The 12729-nt window shown below is 40.8% G+C and overlaps 1 long non-coding RNA gene across 1 annotated transcript; it reads left to right on the forward strand.

Annotated features, from left to right (window-relative positions):
- Positions 1–2309: 2309 nt before the first annotated feature.
- Positions 2310–5352, forward strand: LOC148042785 (uncharacterized). The gene is made up of 3 exons (XR_015698451.1): positions 2310–2780; positions 4485–4672; positions 5013–5352. It is a non-coding gene; the product is annotated as an uncharacterized LOC148042785 (long non-coding RNA).
- Positions 5353–12729: the final 7377 nt, after the last annotated feature.

Raw genomic sequence — 12729 nt, forward strand, 5'->3', positions numbered from 1 at the left:
TTGTTTCAACTCCTACCCTCAAAATGACTCTACAGGGCATTGCACACCAGAACAACTAAACAACAGGCCAGTTTTTCCCCCGAATGCCATCACTCTGCTAAACAAATAATTCCCTCAACACTGCCAAACTATTCACTTAAGGCTGCATTACTATTACCATTAGTCTTCTCATCATTCCTATCACCCATCTCCTCCCAGTTATGACTGCAGGACTGTAACTTTGTTGCTTGAGTACTTACGATTTATATTGATTCTTTCCGAGTAAGATTTGATTGCTTATTTGTACCCTCTGACTATCATTCAGTGTTGTATTTTATGATTCTTGATGAATGTTTCTTTCTATGTACACTGAGAGCATATGCACCAAAGACAAATTCCTTGTGTGTCTGATAACTTGGCCAATAAAGAATTCTTTATTGAGAATTTACAGAGCCGAGGTGGCGCAGTGGTTAAATGCAGCACTGCAGGCTACTTCAGCTGACTGCAGTTCTGCAGTTCGGCTGTTCAAATCTCACCCGTTCAGGGTTGACTCAGCCTTCCATCCTTCCGAGGTGGGTAAAATGAGGACCCAGATTGTTGTTGGGGGCAATATGCTGACTCTGTAAATCGCTTAGAGAGGGCTGAAAGCCCTATGAAGCGGTATATAAGTCTAACTGCTATTGCTATTGCTATTGCTAATTCTATTATTATGGTGCCATTTCTGCCACTTTCACAATCTTATTCTGTGTAGTCCAGTATTTCTCCTTCATTGTCCGTATCATGAAAGTTGGATGCCTAGAGAGACAAACCAACTGTTGCATAATAGGCAGAGAAAGAAAGCAAAGAAGGATCTTGGGTATCTTCTCCCACTGTACCAGATATTATGGAAGATCTGTACGTTGACTGAGTGGAAACAGCATTTCACAAAGAACACAGGTTTTAAGGTAAGCCAATTCCTTGGTGACACTTTCCCATGAAAAAAGGTGAGTCTACCTTACTTTCTGGATACATATGGACCATGGCGTGAATAATGATAATTAAGGCAAGGCATGCCTTTCCATCCTTTTTTGAGTGATGAATTCAGAAGCAGGAGTGTCCTATGAAGGATCATACAGCTGTAGATGGAAGTAAATCATACCTATATTCGGTAGCTTGTTTCCCTGACTATTCCTTCAGTTACCAGGTAAGCAATGCTGCTTTTGTAATAAGTAAATTTTTTGTGGTCTGCCAGCCAGAGTCGCTGGGAGTTGTCAGCAAACAAATGTAATAATAAATACAATTCCACAAAAGATCTAAAGATGGGGTGTTGTTTGTTCATTGTGATATTATCTCCTGCAGTGAGAAGAGACAAACATTTGAGCAAGTTGGAAGCAGAAGCTGAAAGTCCTTGAAGAGATGGCGCAGCCACTTGATTTCTGTGTTTTCAGCGTCCTGGTGACAGGATCCAATCGAGGGATCGGCCTGGGTCTGGTGAAGAGGTTTTTGGAGCTGCCTTCACCACCCATATGGGTCTTTGCTACAACTAGGGACCTGGAGGGGGAAAAATCCAAGGTAAGAATCACTCTTGGATGGATTGGAAATAGTGGTTCAGGATTTGAACTCAGGATGAATGTCAAGTTTGCATTTCGTACATCCGAGGAATATTCTGACCCAACTTTGTTTACACACCAGTTAGTATATTTTCCTTTATCAGCAGGCAGCGCTAAGTAAAATGCAGATGGAATTTATTCTATTTAAACACTATAAAATGTGTTTAAACACAAAGTTCTCCTTTTCTTTTTTTCCTCTTCCTTAAGTTCTGTTGTGGTTATTATCTATTAACTTTTTTTCACTGCATAATCCCCGTGGTTTTTTCATCTCTATAGCATAGTTTTTCAGATAATCAATCAAAAAAAATTTTTTTTAAACCCAATGCCATTCAAAGCAGAGAAATAAAGTTAAGTAGAGGAAAATGGAAAATAGAAAATAGTAGAACAATTAATCAGTGGAACATAAGTTGCTTCCAGGAGTTGTTAGTGCCCCAATACTGGAAGTCTTTAAGAAGATGTTGGATTGCCATTTATCTGAAATGGTATAGGGTTTCCTGCCTAGGCAGGGGGTTGGACTAGAAGACCTCCAAGGTCCTTTCCAACTCTGCCATTGTATTGTAAAATAGCAACCAACATAAATTAAGGCATAATGCAAGAGGTAAGCGAGACAGTGAAAAGAAGATGTAATTAAATCTAATTTACATCCATAAAATGTATTACCTTTCTATGATTTGTTTATCCTTTCCCATGTGCAAGCCACCTCATAAATATTCTGCTTTGTGCATTGCATCACCAGAAAACAAAATGTGAGTAGATCAAGTTGCTTTCTGCTAATGGGCTATTTTGCTCCTCATTGTCCAGATAAACATTGTCTGCTATTTTACAAAATAAGACTCAGAGTTTAAGGGTGAATTCAGAACTGAGTCATTAATCTTATAGTGAGGGGTTCTATTTAAAAAGCTTTGAATCTGCAGTAGAGTGAGGAAGATTTTGGGGGGAGCAATACATGGTTGGGTTAAGTTGAATGGACTAAGATACTAAGCGGCATTAAGCCTTAATTTAGTTTCTTTTGTTTTGTTCAGTCAGAGATGTTGCACATTTAATGACAGAGAAATCATGTTCCTTCTTTTCAGATTATCTTCTGTGGCATCCAGCTCATATCATCATCTGTGAATTTTAAGCCACAGAGAAATCTAAGATCTTTGTTTTTCCTCCTCCAGGAGCTAAGAGAGATGGTTTGCAGATATCCAAATCTGGTGGTGTTGCAATTAGGTAGGTTTCAACAGCCATGTGAAAATGGGACAGAGTTGGTAGTGGAGGAAAGTCCAGTGTAACCAATTCAAAGTTATTCTTGGAACTAACCAAAGCTGCAGATATCATTGGTTCGTTTCATGAAAGTCAGCTCCCCAGAGAGAAAAGAGTTAAACTTAGATGCCTCCCCATGTTAGAACTGCTTTCTCCAGAGAACCTTTTGAACAAGGAGATCTCATGGAAATGATCTGCAGTTCCACTTGAAGAAAGACTCTGCAGCTTTGGTGTTGAAAGACTTCACACATATACTGTTGATATAATCAAATGATTAATCAATAATCTCAGTTGTTGTTGGTGGTTCTGGTTTGGTTCACTGTGGTTTCTTTGAGTTGGCGTAGATTATTGTGAGACCCTCGTTTCAAAGAAGATAAACTGCTCCTCCTTCCAAGAAGTGAACTGTCAGATAAAACTCCATTCATGGGCATCTGACATATGGTAACTTCTGCATCTCTCTGCTTTGAGAAGGGAGGGAGACTATATATTTATCAAAATGAGCAGCTTTAAGATATGTGGACTTCAACTCCCAGAGCTGAGCTCCAAACAGTTCCAACTGTCAGTAAACTGATGGAATCTGGTTGCCTTGGATGATTTTAGCAGACAAACTTTATATTAGTTAGACTTTATATTAGTTCACAGGGTTCAGGAAGACCTCGTGTGTATCTTTGTATTTTAAGAGCCGAGGTGGCGCAGTGGTTAGGGTGCAAGTACTGCAGGCCACTTCAGCTGACTGTTATCTGCAGTTCAGCAGTTCTAATCTCACTGGCTCAAGGTTGACTCAGCCTTCCATCCTTCCGAGGTGGGTGAAATGAGGACCCAGACTGTGGAGGCGATATGCTGACTCTGTAAACCGCTTAGAGAGGGCTGAAAGCCCTATAAAGCGGTATATAAGTCTAACTGCTATTGCTATTGCTATTGATTATTTTATTCAATTTCTACAGTCACCTATCTTAATGCAATTGATTCAATTGTACACCCTGGTCAGCCCTTCTTTACTCTGTTACCATCGGGTAGTAGATACAGAAGCATAGACAGTCGTATGAACAGGCTAAAAAACAGCTTTTATCCGTGGGCTGTCAGACTCCTGAATACAACATAATATCATAAGTATGACAGACTTGCAGGGCCAATGCAACGTGCAACATGTTCATCTTGGTGCAATATATTATACTGTGATGTAAGCACATATATGCATAGAGGATTGTGTGTGTTGTTAGCATGATATTTTGGGTTAGGGATCTTCCTTCTTTCACTGTGAGTTATTGATATGTATTTATGTGGGGGGGGTTGCATTAAGAGAGGCTCAGCCAATCTCATTGTACACTTGTTGTGCATTGACAATAAAGGTTGAATGTAATTGTAGGTCAGGGTTTGACTGTTGCAGAAACAGAGTTAGTTGTGAGTTTGTGCAATAGTTTTTGGTTGTAAAGCCATGCTTTGGATATGATCTGTGAAGTTCATCTGACTTTAGCCCTCTGCGGGTGTCAGTTCATAGCCGAGAGAGAGAGACTAGGTCAACCTGTGGGATCATAAAAGTTCTTCCTTTGAACGTTGAAGGTGTTTAGTGGCATGAAGAGACATGAAGATCTGTGGTTTCAGGAGGCTCTTTGCCTTGCAATCACAGAACTTCATCTTGCTGAGGTTTCAATAACCTTGTTTTTTCCTTAGATGTTACTAAACCTGAAAGCATCCAAGCTGCTCAGAAAGAAGTGGAGAAATGTGTTGGAGAAGGTGGCCTGACCCTCTTATACAACAATGCTGGCATTTGGATCTTCAACAATCTGCAAACAGAAAATGCCAAGGATATGATGAGAGTTTACTCTGTCAATACCATTGGTCCATTGCTGATGAGTCAGGTTTGAACAAAACACCTTTCAATGCAAGGAAGACAATTTTAATTAAAGGAAAAAAAAGATTGAGCCGTTGAATTAAGTATAACATGAAGGCACAGTAACACTGCAGTGCCTCAAAAGCATGAAGTAGAAATTGTTCATAGATTTGGTAACAGGTTGACACATGAGGGGTGGATGCTCCCTTTTAGAGAGGGTTGGAACATAGCATGCTTCCTTTTAGGGAGGGTTGGAACATAAGTCTATGAAGGTCCCCTTGGAGGAGATGGAAGAACTTTCCCTGTCATTGCAGTGCTCCTTTTCCTAGAAATAACTGCGGCTCCTTCTCTTTTCTTCTCTCTCCAAGGCATTCCTACCCCTGCTGAAGAAGGCAGCCCTGAGAAGCCCATGTCAAGGGCTGAGCACCAGCAAGGCGGCTATTATTAACATGTCCAGTATTGGCGGCTCAATTGAACTGCTACCTTCTTGGCATCAACATCCAATGCTTGGATACCGCTGCTCTAAGGTACCTCATGAGTTTTCTATGTGGACCTGTCTGCAGGTAATGGGACCTCCATTTCCATCCATGAGGGCATCTGCCCATGCTTCTGTGTCCCCAAACATGCATATTAATCCATTGCTGAGATGCAACCCTGTGTGGTGTCCCAGTTCTGGGTCACCAATGATGCTCTATTGCTGTCGTCTCTGCTCTTCTACTAGCAGTTTCCCCAATTTGAATGTAGACGTCTTGCATTGAAGTGCTCCCTTCCACTTTTGAGTTCTTCCTCACAAGAACTTGGTTCAAATTCAGTGGGAAAGGATTCTTTGAAGAAGAAATTTATTTTATCAGAATGATTTACCTCTAAGGACTGAGAGAAAAAAAAGAAAAAAAGTAACTTGAACAGGTTGTTTTTGGCACTACCTAAATGTTACCCTTTTCATTTATTATATGAAAATCAACAACTCATCATGAACAATATAAAAAAATATAGCAGTGGGAATGTTTGCCTTGGGTTGGTACAAATATTTATTTGCAAAAAAGAGCTACATTGGTACCTTGGTACTCAACTGCTTTGAAACTCATCAAATTTGGTGCTCAATGTATTTTGACATGAAGATTTTGTCCCAGTACTCGTTGTTTGTTTGGTACTCAATGTACAATCTAGAATGTGTTGGTGTCAGCTGCTTTGTGACTCACCACATCAGTCCTAAAGGGAACTGTTTGCCATTCATCATGATTAGCCAAGGTACCATTGTATTTAATGGGAAATTGTTTTGACAGGCCAAACAGGTTATTAAGTTTAAGTTTAAGTTTTATTTTATTTATATGCCGCCCTATTCCCTAAAAGGGACTCAGAGCGGCGAACAACTTAAACGGGAAGGGGAAACATACAAGTACAAAATAAACATATTAAAATGACCAACAACCACACCTGTCGAGAGGGGAGGGGAGCTCATCAACCCCAGGCCTGCCGACACAGCCAGGTTTTAACGGCTTTTCGGAAAGCAGGGAGAGAGGTGAGGGTCCAAATCTCCACGGGGAGTTTGTTCCAAAGGGCCGGAGCTGCAACAGAGAAGGCCCTCCCCCGGGTCGCAGCCAGATGGCATTGGCTGGTGGATGGAACCTGAAGGAGGCCAGCCCTGTGCGATCTAATGGGTCTTTGGGAGGTAAGCAGACCCTGACACAGATTTTACTTGCATGAGTTGCAGAAATATTAAGTCTGTAGAGATTCTCAGTCATCCAGGTTGAGGTTGTCCCAAAGGGGCTTTTTCAGGAGGCAACTGGTCTTTCTTGTTTTTTTTTTCTTTAAAAACATCTTGCTTCCCCTTCAAGGAGCTTCTTCAGATCTGACTGGTTAGTGGGGGATGGAAGGATTTATATTCCTTGCAGACAGTTGGCCATTTGCCTCCTTTTAGAGGTTTGTTGAAGCTCTTGGACCAACTGTCTGCAACCAAAGGAGCAACATGCAAACAAAAGAAATAAAACACCCCCAGGAGCAAAACTTTTATTTGTGTGCATTGTTTAATGGACTGTTAAATTGGCCACAACCACCTAGTCATATGACCTAGCCCCGCCCATCAAGTCTCATGATCACCTAGTCACGCCCACCCAGCTGGTACGCTCCCCCCAACAGTCGGAGGGACCGTGAATTGGCCCTCTGTTTAAAAAGTTTGAGGACTCCTGATGTGCAATGACAATAAAGGCCCATTCAAGGAGCTTCTTCATATCTGACTGGATGGTGGGGAACGGAAGGATTTATATTCCTTGCAGACAGCTGTTCATTTGCCTCATTTTAGAGGGTCATTGAAGCACTTAGACCAACTGTCTGCAAGGAATATAAACCCTTCCATTCCCCACCATCCAGATAGATCTGAAGAAGCTTCTGGGATGGGAAGCAAGATTTTTTTAAAGAAAAAAGACCTGAAAAAGCACCTTTGGGAGAGAATAAATAGGATACAGATTTGTTCCTTTGTGTGACCTCAAATAATTCTTCAGTTGTTATGCCTCATAGGCCTTTCCAGCCGCGTGTAACTTTTATTATACAATATAATATCCTGTTTGTGCTGTTTATGTCCACCATATCCTTCTCTTTTTTCCTTCAGTGTATTTTAACTTCATACTTCTTCCCCCCACCACCACCACTCTTGCAGGCTGCTCTAAACGTGCTGACCAAATGCCAATCTCTTGGATATTCAGCCGATGGCATCATGAGTGTCGCCATGCACCCAGGATTAGTTAAGACTGATCACAGTCCAGTTGTAAGTTTTTTGGGGAAAAAGGAGAATATTTGCAGTTCTGGGTTGAATTGAGGGGTCCTTGGTCCTCCCTGAACTTGGTTGTTTTCTTGTAGATGTTTCGTTACCCAACTAAGTAACATCATCAGTGCTAGTGAGGTTGTTTCCCAGCACTGATGATTAGCATTGATGATGTTACCTAGTTTGGGTAATGAAAACGTCTACAAGAAAACAACCAAGCTCAGAGAGCACCAAGGACTCCTTATGGCATGAGGGAAGACATAACGCATTCATACCTCTCTATGAATCAACATAGGTAGACATTTTCAAAGACCTATGAATGATAAAGAAAAATATTTGTAGATCAAGGTTGAAATGTGGGTCCTTGGTGGCTTATGAGCTTGTTTGTTTTCTTGCAAACATTTCATTATCAAATTAGGGAACACCAAGACACTGATGATGTTACCTAGTTTGGGAATGAAATGTCTTAAAGAAAACAACCAACCTCAGAGAGCATTAAGGGTCCCTCATATATGAACGACTTAATGATGAGTCTCTGAAAGTTTTGGTATTTTGATTTATTTGGGCCTTTAGTGCTTTGTTTGATGAAATAATGTGCTAGTATAAAAAGAGACACATCAACCACTTCTGTTAAAGTTATGAAATTCCAACTGTCAGGGCTCCAAGTAACACACCCATAGCAAACAAAACTTTGAGGCCGGTTGATTCCTCAAAGAATAAGTTTATTGGTTATGTCATATTGGCACAGGCTGGTGAAAAACGACACTGAAGATTCCCACGCTTTTCACCTAATTAAAAGTAAAAGTTTGTCATTTTCCCAAAACAACCAATCACATGGCCCAATCAGGATAGAGTCCAGTTGCTAGGTGACATCAGTCCCCTCCTTCCGAACATCTGCTGGAATGACCTTGGTTCCCAAGAGAAAGTATTTTGTTTTGACTATAATACCCCAACTATCTCTATTCCCCCCTTCCCTATCCCTGTCAGTGTGTCAGCATTGAAGTCTCAAAATGGCCTTATTCAGGGCAGCTTCAGGATTGGCAGGAACTGCATTCTGCTGATCTGCTGATGGGAGGGTTCTGGGCTGGGCAGGATCCATTATCTAAACTTCATGACATCCTTTTTTTTTTTGGTGACAGCCGGAAATCAGCGTGGAAGAGAGCACTCAAGGCATCATGGCTGTGTTGTCCAAGCTTTGTGAAGAGGACAACGGGACCTTTGTGGATTATTTGGGTCATCGTCTTCCTTGGTGATCCATCGGTCTCACTTTGATGTCATTGACTCATAAAAAAGTGAGAAGCAATAAATAAATAAATAAATAAATAAATAAATAAATAAATAAATAAATAAATAAATAAATAAATAAATAAATAACTGAATTGCATGTAAATCTTGGTTTTCTTTTCTCTTTCTTTCAGAAGGTTTTTTTTTTAAGTTAAACCGTATTCTTCAATGTCTCATATGCAATGTGAGAGGATGAGGAATTGAATCTTAGCTCAAGCCTCTACATAATCTATTAGTTTCAAACACTTTTTTCAGAACATATTCCTCTCAAACATATCCCTATAAACACACATCTGCAAATACACACCCACACACACAAAAGTAGACAGAAAAAATCAAGTAAAAGAGAAAAGATAGATAAGTAATAAAACAAGAATCAGAAAAAAATAAGCAAGTTCTAAACGTCTTTTCAACAATTATAAAGAACCCCATTGTCCCTCTTACCTCTTTAATATTACAAAAGTCCATTCTTTTTTGAGTCATCAAATCCAGAATTCATTATAATTTCATTTTTTTGCCATTTCCACTAAAAATGTCCACAAGGTTTCCAGCCTTTTATAAATTGTGTCCCTATATAGTGAGTATACAGCTTGTATAACAGTGTGATTGTGCTTTCCCCTCAAAACAACGCAACAAACAACCATTAATGTCTAAAGTGCTGGCAACAAAAGTGAGTACTGACAGAATAACAGGAGCAGAGGTGGTATGGGACTCCCGGACTGGGAGCTTTATTACTGTGGGAAGTTATCATCCAGCCCTCTCCCAGAAAAATGAAATATCCTAGGAAATATTGAAAAGGCAGAATATTTCTCTGGATGTGAAAAGAAGTATGTTTTAAAAGACAGAATAGTTGCCTGTAGCTTCTTGCCCACCTCCACTTTGTCAATAGGCCCATTAAGACTAGCCAGGCTAGCCCACTTTACATAATAAAGACTTCAGCAGCAGCTACAGAAAAGCATGATTGGCCTTTTACTCAGGTCTCCACGTGGCATCTGAGAACTCATACCTGGATTCAAAACAGCCTAGAGAGTAGCCCCCTGCATGGCCCCATGGGAGTCTGACAACCAATCAGAATACATTTCTTACACAGGAACAGGAAACAGAGAGGTGGGACTAAACAGGGTATAAAAAGCCTAGCAAGCCCCTCCCTCAGCCCTTCTCTTCTTCTCCACCTACATTGAACCATATGATCACCTTTTCTGGTCAGGGCTCAAGCCATGTGGCCCTGTCCACCAATAAACCATCTTTCCAAGCAGCCTCCACGTTTCCACGTGGAAACCACTTTTAAATTTTGTCCTTGCGGTGGAAAAAATGAAATTGTGATTTTGGTTTTCCCTATTAGATAGTTTGTTGTTATAGAATTGTGTAGTATATATTATTGTGTAAAAGTAAAAAGTTGAGGTTGTAATGTTATTATCTTCTACTGTGCTAAAAAAGAGTCAGAAGTCAATGCCTCCCCCCCCCGTTTTCCCCTTCTACCACACACTTTCTCCTTTTTCCCTTTTTCCATTCTTAATTTCCCCTCATCTTCATTTTTTTTGTCTTTTATATTCTGATAAACTAATAAAAATAATTAAGCAGGCGAGAAAGATGAAAAGTAAATGTGATTAAAGTTCACTTTTCATCTTCCTCCACCATCAGTGCCTTTCCCTCTCACTTTGGCCTTTTCTAGTGGAGCAAAAATAATATTTCTGTCAAAGCTTCCTTCCCAGAGGAGAACTCCCAGAATGCCAAGAGATGGGCATTAAAGCCAACCCAAAATAGCAGCAATAGCAATAGCAATAGCAGTTCGACTTATATACCGCTTCATAGAGCTTTCAGCCCTCTCTAAGCGGTTTACAGAGTCAGCATATCGCCCCCAACAATAATCCGGGTCCACATTTCACCCACCTCAGAAGGATGGGAGGCTGAGTCAACCCTGAGCCTGGTGGGATTTGAACAGCCAAACTGCTGAACTGCAGTCAGCTGAAGTAGCCTGCAGTGCTGCACTCTAACCACTGCGCCACCTCGGTGCAGACCCTATCCCAGAAATCTTGCTTCAAGCCAAATTTTCCCCCATTTCCCTCATTACACACAAAAAAAAAACTCTTCCGTGTCTTCCTACTAAATGAGAGCCTTTTGGGGTAGTAGTGAAAGGGCTGGCCTACACACCAAGGGAAGATGAGTTCGAGTCCTGCTTTTGGGCCAGTCGTTCTCTCTCAGCCCACCCCACCCCACAGGGTTGTTGTTATGTGGAAAATATTACAAGGAAGATTAGGTATGTTTTCCGCCTTTCAGTTATTTGTAAAAATAAGACAGGTGGGATAAAAATCTAACAAATAATAAAAATAAAAATAAATGAACCATAGACCATTTATTCTATCAGAACATCTTATTCCTACTCAATTCAATTGGATTATTCCTTCATGAGGATTGAAGGTAGCATTAACTAAAAAGTCCCATTTTTAAAAAAAATTTAATCAAGAACCCCCCCCCCCTTCCTGGTCAATGGTGTCCCTCTTTACCAATGTTAAAATCTGGTCACCTTAGTAAAGTTAGTATCTCATTTGTAGTATGAATCATGCCATATGTCAGGCTAGTATTGTGGTCTATATATTTCAACTAGATTTTCAGAACATATTCTTTAAACATACCCCTATAATATGTTTATGTGTGTATATATGCATATATATTTAGTGTCACAACCCCTGGTAAGCCCCAATTATGGGAGGAAGCTAACAGCTTCCATTATCTGTCAATCGGCTCGTCACAAGAGACCATCACGACAGAAACCCAATATTTTTTACTATTGCCTTTGTTACACATTTTGTGTTATATTTGTGCTGATAAATAAATAAAGGGAGACTAGTATAGATCTATTTCAAGCTATTTAGCTCTCATCAGCCAGCCATACCCTTACTGGGATTCGAACCTGTGCTATATTACATCTTAGGCAAACGTCTTAGCCATTAAGCCACAAGTTCTCCTCCTTATCAGCTGAAGCCAGGGAAGAAGGTAAATATTTAGTGTCACAACCCCTGATAAGCCCCAATTGTGGGAGGAAGCTAACAGCTTCCATTATCTGTCAATCGGCTCGTCACAAGAGTCCATCACGACAGAAACCCAATATTTTTTACTGTTACCTTTGTTATATATATGTGTGTGTGTGTGTGTGTGTGTGTGTGTGTGTGTACACACACACACACACGAGAGATAAATCTTGCGTAGCTTCCAGTAATATTGAACTGCAAAATAGGGCATACAAAACTTTTGCTAGACCAATTCTCAAATACAGCTCATCAGTCTGGAACCTGCACTGCATAACAGACATGAATGCAATCGAACAAGTCCAGGGGTATTTCACGAGAAGAGTCCTCCATTCCTCTGCTTGCAACAGAATCCCTTATGGCTTTGAAATTTTGAGCTTAGACAACTTAGAACTTTGCTGTCTTCAATCTGACCTAAGGGTAGTACATAAAATTATCTCCTACAACGTCCTACCTGTCAATGACTACTTCAGCTTCAACCACAACAACACAAGAGCACACAATAGATACAAACTAAACCGCTCCAAACTCGACTGCAGAAAATAAGACCTCAGCAACAGAGCGGTCAACGCCTGGAATGCTCTACCTGACTCTGTGGTTTCTTCCCCAAACCCCCAAAACTTTAACCTTATACTGTCTTCTGTTGACCTCACCCCATTCCTAAGAGGTCTTTAAGGAAGGGGCATGCGTAAGTGCACCAGCGTGCCTACCATCCCTGTTTGATTCAACCCCATTGATTTGTATCTATTTCATAAGAGCCGAGGTGGCGCAGTGGTTAGGGTGCAGTACTGCAGGCCACTTCAGCTGACTGTTATCTGCAGTTCAGCGGTTCAAATCTCACCCGTTCAGGGTTGACTCAGCCTTCCATCCTTCCGACGTGGGTGAAATGAGGACCCAGACTGGAGGGGGCAATATGCTGACTCTGTAAATCGCTTAGAGAGGGCTGAAAGCCCTATGAAGCGGTATATAAGTCTAACTGCTATTGCTATTGCTATTCATGTATTCATAATCATGTCT

This window comes from Thamnophis sirtalis, unplaced genomic scaffold, assembly GCF_051295495.1.
Source record: "Thamnophis sirtalis isolate CommonGarterSnake01/CBP01778 unplaced genomic scaffold, rThaSir2_p1.2 scaffold_14, whole genome shotgun sequence".
In the NCBI taxonomy this organism is placed as follows: Eukaryota; Metazoa; Chordata; class Lepidosauria; order Squamata; family Natricidae; genus Thamnophis; species Thamnophis sirtalis.